Source organism: Gambusia affinis, linkage group LG21 (assembly GCF_019740435.1).
Source record: "Gambusia affinis linkage group LG21, SWU_Gaff_1.0, whole genome shotgun sequence".
Classification (NCBI taxonomy): domain Eukaryota; kingdom Metazoa; phylum Chordata; class Actinopteri; order Cyprinodontiformes; family Poeciliidae; genus Gambusia; species Gambusia affinis.
The window spans coordinates 14,493,983-14,510,588 of record NC_057888.1 but is presented as its reverse complement, the minus strand read 5'-3'; the positions used below and the strand labels follow the sequence as shown (position 1 = coordinate 14,510,588).

Below are 16,606 nucleotides of genomic sequence, written 5' to 3'. Positions count from 1 at the left end.
TGGTGATGTTAGTGCAACTCCAGCGCTTTGGCTACAGTAAAAACAGGCAACTGTCAGGATTGGAGACGCTCTTTTTTACGCATGTGTCCGTGGGAATACGTGCGGAACACGACCGGTCTTTTGCAAAGTTTACACGAATTGCGGTCCACCTCGAGTCGTGTGCGGATTTAGTGAGAAAAGCGTGAGACTAGACAAGCGTCTGTGGCTTTGCAGTGCGGATGTGTGTTGCCTTTTTCCTGGAGTCCGATCCCTGCTCGGACATGTCCGCTTCCAGCTCCTTTCCCCTCGATGTGTCCGGTTTTTGTCGTTTTCACACATCGTACCGGCTCATAAAGAGTCTTTAACCCTCTCGAGAGCTCAGTTTAAGCCGCAGTTTTGGATCCGCCGCGCTAAAAACCCAGTTTAAAAAAAAAAAACAAGTCGGCTTTCACGCACTGAGGTGATCAGTTTCTCTCCCCCGGCACCATCCTCTCTCATCTACGAGAGTACAATTCTTTGAAAGCAACCGAACTGAAATGTTTTATTTTTATAACAGATCTGCGACTTAAGCACGCGGTATTTGCTGCGACCTGCTGGACTTATAGATCGGTCTGTTTTGTTTTTTCCTTTTCTTTTTCTCTTACCGGAGCTCGGGCAGCTGCGTCGCCCGGAAGGGGGAGAGCGATCACCGGTCTCCTGATTGCACGAAGTCCCTTTAGAGATAACTCCTGGTGCTTCTGGTTTTCCTCAAATATTGGCATTTGCAAAAAAAATCTGATTCATTCTCAATTTACACCATTAATCACATCAATAAATTTAAACTAACTTTAAAAATAATCTTATTTAACTTGTTTCTTGATTATTTATTTTTTTTAGTTTGTTTTGTATTCATAAAAAGACACGAGTTCCCTGACTATGATTTTATTACGCAAATTCACCTTCCGTTATTGTCCTGGAAGATGCTGGTTGCAAAACCCTCGTAAAGTGTTGTTTAGTAATATTTTACAAGGGAGGGATAGGAGTAGAGATGTGGATTCTCTGGCGTTTTTGCGTCCTGGTTAGTGTTCATTCTTTTGTTTTCTTTTTTTTTTTAATATCTCGAAGGGGTGGTCAGTGACAGGGGGGGACATCGATCGCACAGGAGGTTGGGGAAAAAAAACAAAACAAAACAAAAAAACACACCAGGGCCAAGGGTCTGGTCATTCTCCAGCGCGGCTATGCAACGGTCCAGAGAGAGTGTGTGTACGGGAAGAAAGACTAGTCGCTCTGGGTGAACGATGCGCTAATATAAGCGACCTTATTTTTTTAGGACTGTTTTTGTTGTCCTTTATTATTCTCCGAGTGTATCTACTTACCCTCAAAAATTTATTTAATTATTTCAGACGGCTTAAAACCGGTGAAATGTGTTTGATTTGTGGATGCTTGTAGTTATTCATAACAAAACCAATAATTTTAATAAAACAAAATCAAAATGTAGAATAAATAAAAGACAGATAAATAAGATTACATTTAGCATAGTTGTTATAATAATAATAATAATAATAATAATAATAATAATAATAATAATAATACTAGTAATTATTAATATTTTTACAAAATTTTAATTTTAAGATAGAAACTGAATTAACTCTACGTCTCATCTTCCACATCGTCTGCATGATTTTGTTGCGCTTGCCTACTTGTTTATGAAGCCAAGGACTGATGTTTATTAGACAGGATTAGATCCTCAGTTCAATCAGACAATCCAGCTCCATTTGCACAAAAGCCTCTATTTCCACACAAAAACACGCAGGCCAGGCCTGATAAAAGAATTAAAATTATTATGAAACGAGATGATCCTGTCTAATTGCAATGCATTTCATCAGTTAATGATGGTGTTGTCTCACGCTATATTATTCCATAATAAGATATTTTCTCTTTTCCCCCTCTCGTTTTATTTTTATCCTTTGTCTTGCATATATATATATATATATATATATATATATATATATATATATATATATATATATATATATATATATATATATATATATAATAGAATTCCAGGCCTCTTGTTTTTGTTTTTCAGTGCTGGATGCACTTTCAAAGACTGATTGTATATTTCTTCTCTTGTTAGTTAAGCAATTCACAACATTCATTTTACCCATGGCAGAGGGAGGGATTAAAACACACACACACACACACACACACGGATATATAGTGTAAAAAAGATGGGTAGACAGCCCTCGAAGGACAAAAGCTGTTGGCTTGAAAATGCTTCTTGATTATTAAAAGCTAATGCATTTCCAGCATCGCAGCCTTCATTAAGGGTGTGGATGGAGGGGGGCAAGAGGGATGAGAGGGTACTGGGAGGAGGAGAGAGGGAACGAGAGGGAGAGAGAGAGAGAGACAGGGGCTGAGTCTGTCCTATAACTCCTGGGTCTAAGACACATGCAGCTAGAAGATTGGCTCGGGCCTCTCCTAGGGGTCGACAATGTGTCATTTCCACCCGGCTAGATTGCCCTCTGCCTATCTGATATTAATGTGCAAATCAATATTTCAGGGATTAAATTTCCCTTCTTCATTTTTTATGGTTTCTACCTCAATAAGTCTCCCGTCTAATAGAGGAGGCTGGATGATTTAGAAGCCGTTGCTGCAGAAAGAGACAGAAAGAAATAGAGAGAAGCTTTGCAACAAGGCTATCGCTGCATTTTAATGTTCCTCTTCGTGGATCTCCCCCCCCCATAGGCCTTTGGTAAAGAGGGGTATATCGCTGCTTTACAGTGTAAAGACGGCCAATTTGACTAAAAAGGCACAATAGGAAAATAGGAGCATGGTTGAATACTTAAGACGCTGTGGTAATCCGAGAAGCAGGTATTAGTAAAGAGGGAGCTTCCCACTGCCTCAAAAAGACACACGCGGAGCTACATCCGAACCTGCATTACCAGCTGTCATGCTCCAGTGAGCAGTATAGCTCACTACACGCTGGACTGCTGGAGCAATATCCATTTTTTTTTCTTCTTTATTTTTCATCTCTTTTGAATAGGCAACCATCGACACCCATTGGAGAGATTTACTCTCCTGCATAATAACATCTGGCGTGCGCGTGTGATTGAAATGAATAACTCTGACACAATGACCTGCGTATGATTATCGGGGAAGGGAGGAGCGTATTACCATAGCCATAATGCTGCATCTCATTGAGAGTCAACTAAATGAGCTTGGACCTTCTGACTGCCGATAGACATTCATTAAGGGACAGTGCACACAGAGGCCTCTGTCTGGCTATAGGTGTGTGTGCGTGTCCGTGAGTGTGTGTTTATTTAATTTGCCTTGCTGTGCCATCTGGTGCGTGCATCGTGCACACGTGTCCGTGCGTGTCCAGCAGCAGCACAGTGAGAGTTTTCCTCCATTCAGCCCAAATTCTCCCCTCATTCACCCTCTGCAGCAGAGCAGTGTGGACTGTTTTAACGTACCCTCGATAGGTAGAGTCAGCGAATGAAAGCAAGAAAAAAAGAGGGAAAAAGAGACAGAGGAAGAGGCACAAAAGAACTCTAATTGTAGCTCGACCGCTTGGCTTCCTCCCTGATTCATGGCCATTACAATGTGAAAAGCACAACTGCCTGTCCTCCATTATCAAAACGGCAGGCCTACACACTCTCACATCCAGGCACACATGCTCCCTGAAGGGAATCATGTTGTCTTTTTTTTTTTTTTTCTTGTCTTGTCTTTTATCAATAGCTCCAATGACTGTTGTCCTTCCTGGCACCTGTTTTCTGTGGTTTCAGTGTTGGGCAAGTCCAGTGTGTTCAGTACATAAGAGGTGTTTGCTTTTACGTAAGGGTGGAAATAATTTCTTCAAGTTTAAAGATGTGTACCTGCACTTGTTTTTTACAGTTAGGGTAAATATGTCCTGTTTCAAGCTGTCTCTTTTATACCTCCTCTTCTCCCTTAGATTTTCTTTTATGCAACATCTATTACGCAGCCTTTTAAAATGCAAACTTTTTGATGCAAAGATATTCAACATCTGTACCTTTTGTTTGCACTCGTGTGTGTGTGTGTGTGTGGGTGTGTGTGCGCGTTTGTGATGGTTGACAATGTGCAGTAGTAGTCGTGTCAGGGTCTTCTGGCCCAGGGAGGCCTGAACAGGGGAGAAGCTAAGAAGTTCACTGCAGCTCAGCATCATGCCTGAGAGAGGGGAGCTTCCTGTGTCAGCCCTGGGGCGCCACTACTAACTCACAGTTTCTTTCTATCACACACACATACACACACGCAGACTCACACACAAGCAAGGCACGGCGGAGGGTTAAAGACTTGGAACGAGATCAAGCTCGTGCATAGCTCCCGGGGAGGGTACTTGGGAATATGCGAGTTTTAGTGTAATTAGCACTTAATTATATTAACATATGCAAATTGTCAGGCGGAGAGCTTGTACTGCCGGTGGGTATCGGCTGAGATACAAGTGCGTCTATTGTACCACGGCGGCAGAAAAGAGAATAATGGGTGTGTGTAAGGCAACAGGCCAGCAGCAAGCAGCCAGCCTCCAGTGCTAGCACCTAACCAGCTAGGTCATTTAAGTCTATGGATGGCCACTTTGCAAAAATTTCATTAGTCACCATGACGACATTTCTAATTGTCCAGACTAATGTCCTTGTCCCTGATCTGTCATCGGACGGGATGGGTGCACCGAGCACCCTCCCACAACTCTTACCCCCAAAAGTAGGAAAAAAAAGGCCTGATTGTCCGAGATTAAACAAGTCCACACCGAGTCTTGTTTACAGCGTTTCGCTTCTGTGAGTATTTGCATATTCAAAAACATGCTGTCTGCCCCGTGTGTGTTTGCGTGTGTGCAGGCCAGTCTGTCTGCATGTGGAGACAACATGTTGGGACGAGGAAACAGCAGATAATTTGTGTGCCACATATGTACCACACTTACAGATCATTCAGCAAGACAAGTGAGAAAACTGTGGGACTGGCGTAACCCTGTGTGGTAGTGCCACTGAATTTATTTTATGAGGATTTCACAAAGCTGAGATTCTGGCTGAGAACAACAGAACAAGGACGAGGAGTTCTGCCTCTGAAACGTCCAGACCCTCTGTTCATTTCATCTAAATATCTAATTACAACACATTAAAAGCCATACCCCCGACTGTGCAGCCCGACTTCCCTTTATTGGAATAGGGTGGACAAACATTTAACGTGCTGTGCTTTCTGATAGCCAAAGGTGGATAGAAACTAGGCCTAGTTTGGTGCTACTAGAACTTGCATGCTAATCCTGTTTTTTGACAGGAACGTAAACTGATATAATTGCTTTTCAGAGGCAGGAACGGCAGTTTATACAAGTGTGAAAGCACGGGAAAAGGGATTAGCATTATTTTGCATAATGCTGGGCAGGCGCTGAATGGGGCATTGAACGCTTGACTGGGTGACAGAGATGAAAGAGAGATGAAATGCTCTACCCCTTTGCTCTTTCTCTCTTCCCTTTCTCTCCTTCTCTCCGTTTGGCCCTGTCTCCCAGGCCGCTACCAGTACTTGACTGTCTGTGCCGGGGAGAACCCCGGAAACTCAAGACCAGTGTTTTCAGGTGTTTGTTCAGACTCCAGCAGAAGGAAGTTGTCATGTGGAGCAATATGTATGATAATAGAGTAACAGTGGAGACTGGTAAAATCCCTAAGCCTCCATATATATACTAAACTGGATCCCTAAAGCACTGGAGTGTACAATTATGTAGTGGATGGTCGAGGCTCAGGTAGTATTTACATGGAAGGAAGGGAGCGGCTTTCGTGGATCAAATCAAACTACACTGCTCTTACATTTTTCTTTATTGAGATGTTTGCCGAGGATTTGGTGGGATATCATCCAGACTGAGGCAACTGTGAAATTTCGAAGCAGGTGTGTTTTATGTGTTCGCCCGTGAGTGCGTGTGTTCGTGTGTGTGGGTGAGCTCGGAGGGACTGCCATGGTGGTTTAAAATCGCCACCGTGACTACCATATGACCCAGCTCGACATAATAAGTAATTTATGATCAACCGTCATCTTCTGGTGTATGGAAATGATCCAGGGTTAAGGGAGGGGCATGAGGTTAGACGGTGGAGAACATGAGCAGCACAAAGGCCGGTGTGGCCTGTTTTTGTTGTCTCTCATTGGATGGGATACTCTTTCTTTGACCTTTTGCACGCCTTCCTTCGCCTTTCATATGCTAATCCCCCGGACAGACCCGAGGAGGAAACACGCTGGAGCTGAGTGGAAGAGGACAAAGACTTGCTCTCTTATTCTCTGCCTCCTTTCCACGCTATATCTCCTCTTTTCTTGCCTCTTCCCCTCTCAAGCAACTTGACAGATTTTGGCTTGAAAGGAAGTGAGTGCTTAGTGGATGAGAAAGGTGGGGATGCCATTCTCACCGTGACCCACACCACCTGTGAGGATCAAGTGTGCTGCAGAGATCCTGAGTTATGTGTACGTGGAGTTTTATCTGGAGTGGCCCTTGTGGTGTGTATTGACATTCGGTAATATTGTGAGCCACGCTGCTGGTAGTGCTACAGCACAGGCCGAGTCAGTTAAGGAGAGATTTGTTGCTTTTCTTGTAGCTCCAGTCAGATTGTTGTAAAGGCTCCATATTTTTCCTGTCTCTCTCAGCTTTGGCAACTTCTTTCAACCAGTAAAAGAACTGTCTCTGGCGGGGTAAAAGGATACTAATATAGTTACTAAAACCCTCCCCTAACATAATACTCCAGTGCACCACTCTTCAGCATGACGTGGTTTCAAGGCTCTTTTGACTCTGTTATGGGAAGGGGGCATGTTATCTGTAGGAAATGTAATTTTTGTCCTCATTGAAATCGTTCATTATTGAGCTCGGTTATCTAAATGTTTTTGTTGCTGTTGGTCCAGCGCCAGCAAGGATTGCGTTACCCTCCCTCTCATGTCTCCATCTCTCTCCCTCTCTCTCTTTTTCTCTCATCTCGACAGGCCTTCATTGGTCTCTTAAGGGAAAATAGAAAGTGGGGGATTTTTCTCTACCCTCTGTGCTCTGTCCTGTTCTCAGGCTCTCCTGCCTATTTTGCATCAGCCATCCCATACAGGATATTAGCCATGGAAAAACACGGGTCTGAGTATTTGGAATAATATGTTTATTCTTTTCATTTCCAAGTGGAAGTTGGGGGATTTCAGAGGGTGGGGAAAGAACAATCAGGGCCGTGTGTTTGAGTATTCTATCTGTTTGATCTGAGGTCCTGAGGGCCTTGGGGGTGGCAGAGATTCTCAGGTTTAGGTCAAATAAAATAGACTGAAAAAAACGAGGCCTCTCTCTTGTATTGCTGATTGCTTTCTCTGTGTTTCCTTTTGGTGTGTCTGTCTCAAATTCTCCTTTGCTTCTTGTCTCATCTCTCATCAGTGGATGTTCTTCTTTTCCTCTTTGACAGGTGCTCTGATACTGGGAGTGAAAGAAAAATTACTAGGCAGTTTGAATGCAAAGAGAAACTACAAATATCATGCCGCATATCATAATATACACAGTATAACATGCTGCTTTATTTTAATTGACATTAGTCAGTTTATTTTCACATATTATTGAACATATAAAATAAAAGCAAACAGGTGTGGTATTCAATTAAAAATCTGATTGTGTGTGATTGTATTGTATTCTGGCCCCCTTACTCTGTTACTCTAAAAAAAAAAAATCAGTCTAACCGTCTGCCTTCTGAATTACGTAATTAGTAAATCAAACTCCTTTGTGTGTAAATAACTCTCTGTATTAATCCAGTTGTTCTGTGGAGACGTTAGCAGGGAGAAGGAAACCAGACAGGGTCAACAAAAAGATGAATGTAGTTAAAAGTAGGCCAGTCTTAGAAATAAAAGACTTAAACTTGAACAGCAGAAACAAAACACTGAACCACAATGGACAGGTTTAGAGTTAAGCATATTGACGCGTTGAAATGACCCAGTCAAAGTTCAGAATCAAATCTGTGGCGGGACACAAAGAGAGCTTAAGTTATTTTGCTACAAAGAATAAGCGGATATTTCAGATCAAGGGCTGAATGCAAATCGGTTCAGTTCAAAATGGTCACCTTAAAATAAAAAGAAAAGACACATATTCAGGTTAAAATCTTAGAAGAATACAGTACATGGTATTGTGACAAGATGTAAAACAGTTTATGCTGGCCAGACAGTCGGGCTCTGACATTGATTGTCCTCTACAATTCAAAATACATTCACTGTGAAGGACACTTCCTCAGCTCTTTAACTCCATGTGAGAGCCTCAAAGTCCTTACCTCACATATTCACCAAAGTGTTCAGCAGCCTTTTATTTTAGAAAGGTTTGTCCCTCCTGTACTTACCAAGAAAACAATACGCGGTACAAAAGGTTATATGCCACGTTCTATCGATTGCTCTCAGAAGTATTTTCAGAGCTATGAAAGCTGGCAAGATAAAAAAAAAACAAAACCATGACAAATATGCACAACTACTTCATTCAAACAGAGGAGGCAGCAATCTCTGAGCTTGGAAGGGGAAACAATAAAAAAGTTGATGAATGACTAAGTCTCTCCAGGTTTGAGAAAAAAAAAAAAACACCCCACAATAGCATAAGACATCTCATGACAAATGATACATTCTTTTCCCTGTTGGCCAAAGACAAAGGAAAGGATTGAAAAGGCAGAGAGCCCAGTCACAAGATGTGCGCATTAATAGACCTTAAGGAAAGACTGAAGTCTGAGAAAACACAGAGACTGTGTCGATAGGGAATAATCATTTTTTTTAATAAATCAGATAAATCCTGCTTTCTTTTTAATTCGCTTTATTTTGTGCATGTATCAGTGTTTGAATTTATATTGCAGGTTTGTGACATGATTGACATTTGGTATTCCTGAAGGCAATTGCATGTGGATATCAAGGCCATTGGCAAGGTTTGTCAGGGAATAAGTGGCTAATTAATTATGCATGACTTGTGGCCTTAAACAAACAGTGTAATGAGAGTTGAAATGAAGAAACTAAGGAATTTGACTTGGATTGCATGGAAACGCTTGTTCTGATTAGTATTAAATTCTAGATTCCACTGACATAAAACAAGCCCTAATGCATAATTTCAGGAATTTATTGAAGTGGCATTAAAAAGCGATATGATTGTGCATGACGTCCGTGCAAAAAAGAGTTTCTCTATGGTATGCTAAGGATTAAATTACAAATAACACTTTTCTGTTCCAGTTGCTAAAATACTCACTCGGAAAGGCCGCCCTAAGAACGTCTGGTTGTGTCCAATTTGTATTTGCTGGATTAATAGCAATAAAATAAATTGTAAAACGATTTATTTCCCTTGTGTTGGTCTCAGTCTGTTCCAAAGCAGAGAAGCAAACATGTGTCTCCACAACTCCCCAAGGAGGTTTAAGCCAAAAGTATCCCTCTCAGAACCCAACTTCTTTTTCTGGCCTGGCACCAGCTGTGGAATAATCTTAAATTATTTGCTTTTTCAGAAAGGGGGGAGGAGGGAGAGAAAAGAAGAGAGAAAGAGACAAGACTCCTCTTTTCTGTGACAGGAAAAGAAGAAGAGCAGAGCAGGCACTGGAATGCTCTTGTATATGAAATTGCAGGTATTAACAAGGCTCGTTTTGTCAGTGGTTTTCACTGATGTATCAGTTCTCTGCACCTAGACTAAATAGTGAGGGGAGTTTTACTTTGTTTCACCACGGCAAAGATGAGCAGATATTAGAGAGGCTTTGGAGGAGCGGCTAAAAAAGCAAAGTATTTTGAAGAATGGACCTCTTCCTTAATGTTATTCCTAAACAACTGCCACGGCACAGTGATGGATGGTCTGTTAGTCTTAAGGTTGTTGGAGACCCTCACTTATCCTTTTAGCCTATTTTGAAATGAGAAGCAGAACTTTTCATCTGCACTTGAAACATTGCATTTCATTTTTGGATAAAGTGTCATTTTTCTTTAGTATTCACAATCTATGGTGTTTGTACATTTTACTTGTCGAGCAACGCTCCAATTATTTAAACACGGACAAACAAAATTATTTTAATTTGGTTCTATTTTTGTTATATATAAAAAATAAACTAATGTAATGAATGGGTCAATTTTTTTATCTGGTTCTTTCTCAGCAGGCTGGCCTAGACGGGGTGTTTATTTGATAGAGGAATATTGTGGCGTTAATCTAAAACTATGCTAATTACATGTGGCAGTTGTTTGTTTGTAGTGAAATCCAATTAAATTGTACACTTTTCCACTTCTCTGCTCTATTTTGTTTGTGCTTCCTTTTCTCTCAGAGCTCTTTTTCTATCCTCCTACCGAAAAAGAGCCTCTGATGGCATAAATAACAACTCAGCTTTGCTTGTGGGCTTTTTGTGAGAAGAGGGCAAACTCACAACAGCTGTCAGAAAAAGGGGGTTTGTTTAAAAAGCAAATGGCTTTGGTCTAAAGTTCATTTGGAGACCTCTCTAATTAAATAGAGAGCCGAAAGCTTAAGTTAATTAGTAATTCCCTGGGTCCAGAAATTAGACCTGTCACGAGTAGTCAAGCTCTTGGAAAGCCCAAAAGTTATTGTGTGTTTTTCCATACACCCCCTGTTTCTGCTTCCATTTGTATGAGGCTAAATGGGTGTTCATGTGTTCTTTTTTTCTAATGTAAGGTAAGCACTTTTTTTTTTTTTTTCCTGTTGAAATAGCTCGAGACATTAATGATCTTTTTGTGGCATGTCAGAGAGGTGTTCAGGAGATGTTTTACTCAGCGGCGCGTAGCTCGTGGCGTCAGTCAGGATACCTGCCCTATGATTATTTTTATGAAAATAATGACAGGGCCGGGACCCCGCCGAGTGCTGTCTTTAGAAAACAGTGGGGACCTGAACTTTAAACTTTGTTTTTAAAGGAAGCGGAAGATTTGCAGAGGATTCGGTAAGCACTTCTGAGAAAGGACAATAAAATATTTGCGGACAGTTTTTGGTTCGTCTTCTCTCTCCCCTGAGACTGTAATCAGCCTGATAAGGACGGGTTCAGCAAACATAAATCAGCTGACTGCGACACACAGGAGAGACGAGGTGTCCCTACCTGCTTAGGCCATAATTGAGTGATAATAAGCATTTGAGACAGCCGGCAAACACACGGCTGCTATAAAACCTGTTGACTTGCGCAGTGTTTCCTGTGTTCAGACATATTTCCATGTTGTCGCTTGATTCCGGTAGAAATCTTTCACCAGTTAGCTCAACATTTGTGACATTTTTTTCCTTAAAAGGAATTTGGCAACAAGTAGCAGGAGTTGCTACATCAGTTTGTAGTGCTTAATAATAGCCTTCGGAGAATCAGCAGGACCTACTGGTCTTGCAAAAGATATTTGAGAGCTGGAAAATTACATCATGTTTTTGTAATTTTTTATTTTTTTATTTTTATTTTTTTTTGCTTTCTCTACTTGAGGATATTGTGTCAAGTCATAAACATACATACGGTCTTACGGTAATTTATATGCTCACTGTGTTTCGCAGTTTTTATTTTATAACATTAGCAGAGAACCTGACTCTAGTGTTATTGAATGCAGCATAACCCTGTCATTTATATTTGCCAGGTGAATATGAAATGCCTGCGTCAGAGGCTGCTTTCTGTGTCTGTGCACACTACCCTTGACTGATGTGGACTATGTTTACTTAACCTCTTCTGAGCTGCACCACCAAGGCCTTGTCGATTTAAGTGTGTGTGTGTGTTTGAGTTTGGGCGAGAGATTTCGGCAATGACAGCTTTGGCTTTTTATGGTCTCAAATGTGTATTTCCTAACAAACTGACTGAGAGGCAGGGTGGGATATATTTTTTAAAAAACAAAAAAACCTAATCAATGCAACCGAGAGATATTTGTGTGTATCTCTGCACCTCTAAAACGTGTATTATAGAGATTTTTTTTAAGGATTTGTATTTAGCAGGATTATTAATTTCAGTGGCAAATAATCCCACACTGTCAACCCCTTCAGTCTGATGTGTTTTTGTAGAGAGGAGGTGTGTGTGCGCATGTGTGTGTGTATGGTCTCATGATTTGGTCTCATCCCAAAGATAAGGCTATGATTTATGTAACAGCTTAACCCTCTCATATTGTGTATGTTGTACCTTACAAGAGCATGATGAGCAGGGTAGATTAATATTTATTTAGCACAGGCAAATCAAGGATTAAGCAGTCATCATTTTAGCACTAATCCACGTCTTTGGTGGGATGCAGAGACAAAGCGAAACAGATTAGTACACACATAACACTGCAACACCGCAATTAGAAGGTGACTTGCTTTCGTCGGTTGTCCAGAAGTTGATAGTAGATGTGGAAAGATCTGCACAAACGCGCTCTCAAGTTGAGTTTTGCTCCTCTCGATGGCTAACTTTTCTCATTTTCACAGCAGCATGCATCCTGAGAAGACGCCTTCATTGAAATTAGCAGTGGTTAGCCTGAATCACTCTTCTGACGTAAATGTGTCTCATGATCACTGTCCGAACACACACACACGCACGCACACCCACGCATGCCCTCGTGCAGCCACATACCCGGATTCACTCGCACCGACACATACAGACGCATGGGCAATGAATACTTCTTTCTTAGCCCCAACCACGTGGGAGAGGGACAGTTTGCCTAAACTGTGCAAGTCTGTGCTTGTGAATGCGTGCGTGGTCGTGTGGGCGTGCCGGCGTGTGTGTGTGTGTGTGTGATTATGTGGGACTCTGTAAATAAAATTACATTCTTTGCTGATTGAGTTTTGTTGCTGTTCTGGAGATGTGGCAAAAAAGATGAAAGCTCCCTGAGATCGCATATTGCAAATGCTTGCATGTGTAAGCATGTGTTTGAGGGGTGCTAATTCAGTTTGTCCTTAGTGCTCTTAAGTGCTATCCAACCAGGATTCCTTGTGTACCTGTCCGACTTTTTTTCGGATGCTTTAGCCTGAAGACAGAATGTGCAGACAGTCAGAGGCTAGTTTGAAATTGTGTGCGTGGTTGAATGTTTGTGCTTGGGGGATCCCCTCACATGACAAGGACAAACACCCACCCAATGAAGGGACCTAACATAAAGCAAAACAGAGCTATTTCATATGGGTAGGAGTGGTGTTGAGGGATGAACAGGGGGTCCTGCCAGCTGTTAGGCTGATTGAGAGAAAAAATAAAAAGAAGAGATAAATAATGCGAATGAACGCACGAGTCATGCTGCGACAGTGAAAGACGGGGAAGCAAAAAGAGAACGAATGCCATCCTCAGTTCCCCTTTGCCCTCGTTCCTCTCTTTCACCCAGCCCCTGAATGTTAATGGCTTTTCTGACCCCCACCCTATGAACCCCCCCCCCAACCCCCATCCAATGTGCACACACATATATCCCTCCCCATGGACACTGCCGCATTGTTTGTGGTAGTGCTTCTATTCTTTCAAACTTAATTACCTTCTTGCCTTTTGTGGCATCAGGGGCTGGAAGTTTTGCTCCCTGGCAGTGGAGGTCGTCACACATTCTTCACAGCACTGGGCTTCGTTGGAGGAGCAATGGGTGCGGAGGGGCGGCGGGGGGGCAGAATGGTGAAGTAAAAATAAAAAAAAGTGAGAAGAGTCCACATCATCAAGCTGCAAGCATCTTGCACTCCCAAGGTGGCTTAAGTAACCTTTGTTCTATTTCATCCCTACTGACCGCCAGAGGCGGTGCTTCAAGCACTGAATGATCATTCTTGCGCATGCGCAGGTCGAGTACTAATGACAACAAAGTCACCTGTGACCTGCCGGGGACCCACGTGACTCTATATAGTCACGTGGCACCCGGCAATCAATCCCTTTTGTTCTTCTCGCGCGCAGGTGTGTTGAGTACAGGTGTGTGGTCGTGTGAAGCTGGTTGCTTCTGTGTGTACCACTATTTTCCTAGCTGCTTGTTGCTGGTAGCCCCGTGACCGGCTTTGGTCGGAGCTGCGGGTAAGTCTCGCCCTCCAGGGGCTGCACAAGCTGCTTTCACCTTACCTGATCTGCGGTGGCCGCGGCGACTGGTAAGTTTTTCTTCTTTTCTCGGCAATAGTTTACTGTTCGCTTTGAATTGCCACGTTAATTTTTGTGGCTCTTTTGACTCACGGTAGCGTTTCTGCTCGCGCTGAGTTCGTTTTCAGTTGGTTTCTCTAAACTCACCCGTAGCGTCTCTGCTCGCGTTGAGTTGTTTACCTAAACTCACCAGTAGCGTTTCTGCTCGCGTTGGGTTCTTCTATAGTTTGTTTGCCTGAACTCACCAGTAGCGTTTCTGCTCGCGTTGAGTTCTACAGTTTGTTTGTTTGCCTACACTCACCAGTAGCGTTTCTGCTCGCGTTGAGTTGTTTACCTAAACTCACCAGCAGCGTTTCTGCTCGCGTTGAGTTCTACAGTTTGTTTGCCTACACTCACCAGTAGCGTTTCTGCTCGCGTTGAGTTGTTTACCTAAACTCACCAGCAGCGTTTCTGCTCGCGTTGAGTTCTACAGTTTGTTTGCCTACACTCACCAGTAGCGTTTCTGCTCGCGTTGAGTTGTTTACCTAAACTCACCAGTAGCGTTTCTGCTCGCGTTGGGTTCTTCTATAGTTTGTTTGCCTGAACTCACCAGCAGCGTTTCTGCTCGCGTTGAGTTCTACAGTTTGTTTGCCTACACTCACCAGTAGCGTTTCTGCTCGCGTTGAGTTGTTTACCTAAACTCACCAGTAGCGTTTCTGCTCGCGTTGAGTTCTATAGTTTGTTTATCTACACTCACCAGTAGCGTTTCTGCTCGCGTTGAGTTCTTCTACAGTTTGTTTATCTACACTCACCAGTAGCGTTTTCTGCTCGTGCTGAGTCCATTTTACTTTGCTGTTATTTATCTGACTCACCAGTGGCGTCTCTGCTCGTGCTGAGTTCATCTTTGGTTGATAATCGATTTGCTAGTGGCGTTTCTGCTCACGCTGAGTTTGGAACCCCACGGGGTTTTCCTACAACGGAGTCGCCAATGCGTTGCTCGTGTTGACTTCTTGTTGCTGGCGGGCTAATCACGCCTTTCAGCAGTATGTTGCTGGATAATTTATGCTGCTCGACCTGTCTGGTTCCACTTCAGCCCGACGACGGGCATGACTTGTGTCCCTCCTGCCTCGGTGTGGAACATCTCCGGGAGGCACTGTCGGATAACGCTTGCCCCAACTATTGCGTCATGCCCCGGTCAGTCAGACTGGATAGGTTGGCTGCTCTGGAGCAGCCTACCGACTGGGCGGGCGCTGCGCCGCGTAGTCAGTTGCCGATGGGGAAAGCGATGTGCAAACGATCTACTGTGGCTGCACCTTTGGTACCGCAAAGCGAGCCAGACAGACCGATACAGGAGGCTGTCCAGAGCGGATCATCTCACTACTGAGACGGCCCAAATGAAAGCCCTCCTCCAGTCCTTTCAGACTGCTGGTGATCGCGGCGCGGCTCTCCCTCCCGAGCAGGATGAAATGTCAGTCAATGACGACGATGCTGTTTCTGTGGCGGCCTCTGGCACCCATTTCTGTGAGGATCTTCCGGAGCTGGGCTCCGGGGCCTCTGGGTCGGACTCCATTGCCTCCCAGGAGGATACGGGGGAGTCTGTGACATCTGCTATTCGAACGGCTCTTGCTCGTTTACAGATTAGTGTTCCTCAGGCCCAGCCTACGGCTTCCAGCGCCTTCTTTAAGCGCAGTAGATCAGAGACTGCCTTTGTGGTAACTCCCTCGGCGGAGTATGTGCGGGAACTACATGCTTGCTGGTCAGACACCAAGGCGCTTTCACGTCTGACAACGGATGGCAGGGTCCTGGCAGCTATGCAGAAGGCACCCAGGGTTGGCTTGGGGCAGATGCCAGTGGTGGAACCGGGCATTGCCTCTCTTATTATCCCACCTGATGAGGCTTTGCAGCCCAATGCCCGTTGTCTGCGTCCTCCGTGCTGTATTACCGACGACCTTCTCTGCAAGGCCTATGACTCTGGGGCCCGCATGGGCCGGATTGGGAACTCTCTCTCCCATCTTATCCCATCCCTGTCTTCCTCCTTGGAATCTGTTCCACTGGACCATGCCACGCAAGGCCTGGTTGATGCATCTCTGCAGGCCTTTGCTCTTATGACGAGGGAACTTGGACGCACACTCTCCACACAGGTTCACGCTCGCCGCCAGGTCTGGTTGGCGCGGTCACCACTTACTGAGCCTTGTAGGAGGACCCTCCGGGCCCTGCCTGTGGATCTGAGGGATCTTTTTGGTTCTGCGGCACTGGACGCCTTGGACCGTACCGCTCAGGCCTCTAGAACAAGGCAACAGCTGGCAGGGCTTCACAGGTGTGATCGCCAGCCAGTCAGCACCTGGGCAGCTGCGGGTCCTTCACGGAGGTCCTCAGGGCCTTCTCCTTCTTCCACTAAGCCCCAGGGTCTGGTACCAGGTCAGAGATTGGTCCAGGGACCTGCTCCAGCTCAGAGAAACAGAGCTCCAGACCGAGCTGGGACAAAATCCTTTCATCCCTTTCGAGCCGCTCAGTCTGGCCGGCATCCTCCCAGGCCTTCAAAGGGCCGGGGGGCCCGTGGATGATGCCTTAATTGCCGGCAGTCGATTATTTTACTCCGGGACAGCTCAGCTTCTGGGCTGCCCACACCCCGGACTTGTGGGGTACCGTCTTCAGTTCCGCCGCCGGCCACCTATCCCCGGCCGGGTCAGGATGACTGTGATCCGCGA

The 16,606-nt window shown here is 44.2% G+C and overlaps 1 protein-coding gene across 4 annotated transcripts in view; it reads left to right on the top strand.

Moving 5' to 3' along the window:
• Window positions 1–16,606, top strand: part of zfhx4 (zinc finger homeobox 4) — a 93,678-nt gene that overhangs the window by 4,164 nt on the left and 72,908 nt on the right. Inside the window, exon 1 of one of the 4 annotated variants that reach the window (XM_044105501.1) lies at window positions 9,397–9,539. The exons of the other annotated variants lie outside the window; for them this stretch is intronic. The gene's annotated coding sequence lies outside the window, so the exon portion shown is untranslated. Of the gene's footprint in view, window positions 1–9,396; window positions 9,540–16,606 lie in introns of those variants that run through there. 4 annotated transcript variants of the gene reach the window in all.